The 1013-nt window shown below is 65.9% G+C and overlaps 1 protein-coding gene across 1 annotated transcript in view; it reads right to left on the bottom strand.

Annotated features, from left to right (window-relative positions):
• Window positions 1-1013, bottom strand: part of LOC115279499 (cytochrome P450 11B2, mitochondrial-like) — a 31503-nt gene that overhangs the window by 14812 nt on the left and 15678 nt on the right. The gene's annotated exons all lie outside the window — the stretch shown is intronic.

Here is a 1013-nt window from a genome sequence, read left to right as displayed (position 1 = left end):
CCCCCTCCAGCAGACACCAGGCCCCTGGGGGCGTCACACTCCTGGGGCCCCTGACCCTGCCCCTCCGCGCCTCTCCACAGACATTGGTCAAGGTGCAGCTCTACTCCCTGGGTCGGAACCCTTCTGTGTTTGAGAGGCCCGAGCGCTATCTTCCCCAGCGCTGGCTGGACGGCAGGGGCTCTGGCCCCAGACACCCACACCTGGCCTTCGGCTTCGGCATGCGCCAGTGCGTGGGGCGGCGCCTGGCCGAGACCGAGATGCTGCTGCTGCTGCACCACGTGAGCAGCCTGGGCGGCCTGGGGCCAGGACGGGGCGCGGCTGGGCAGGGCGTGGCCTGTGGATGGGTGAGCGGGGTGGGGGCTGGGCAGGGCCTGGAGCCTCCGGGTGGCCTACTTGGGGACCACTCCTCCTTCGCCTACACTGCCCAGACCTGGATGGTAAGGTCCAGGAAGGCAGGGAGGGTGGACCTGGGCATCAGGTTGACCATTTGGTCCGGTGGAACCCGTGCCTCTGTCCTAGGTGCTGAAAAGCTTCCTGGTGGAGACGCTGAGGCAGGAGGATGTAAAATCGGTCTACCGGTTTGTGTTTACACCCTCCACCTCCCCGCTCCTTACCTTCCGGGCCATCAACTAATCACGTCGCACGCTGCTGGGTTGGCACTGCTGACAGCCCCCTTCCGCCAGACCCCCAGCCCTTCTTGTTTTCTCCCACGACCCTGCTTCCGGAGCCACAGCACTGTCCAGCCAGTGCCTTGCACCACGGGTCAGGGGGCCGAATCTGGGCCGCTGGTCCCGCCTGTGAGCCCAGTCCCACCAGCACCTTCTCCAGCAAGGAGCACCGTCGGAGGCTCCTCCCCCTGTCGCCACCAACACAGGCTCCAGGGACTCAGATCCACCCCCGCCTGCTGTCCAATCACATCCCCTCTGGACTCACTCTGCCCCATGCACCCCGGACAAGTCGGCACTGCCGCCCTCTGGCTGCCATTTCAGAGGCCATATTCGTTGTCCGCATTC

This window comes from Suricata suricatta, chromosome 15 (genome assembly GCF_006229205.1).
Source record: "Suricata suricatta isolate VVHF042 chromosome 15, meerkat_22Aug2017_6uvM2_HiC, whole genome shotgun sequence".
Lineage (NCBI taxonomy): Eukaryota > Metazoa > Chordata > Mammalia > Carnivora > Herpestidae > Suricata > Suricata suricatta.
The sequence above is the reverse complement of the archived record's forward strand: the minus strand, read 5'-3'. Positions and strand labels throughout refer to the sequence as shown.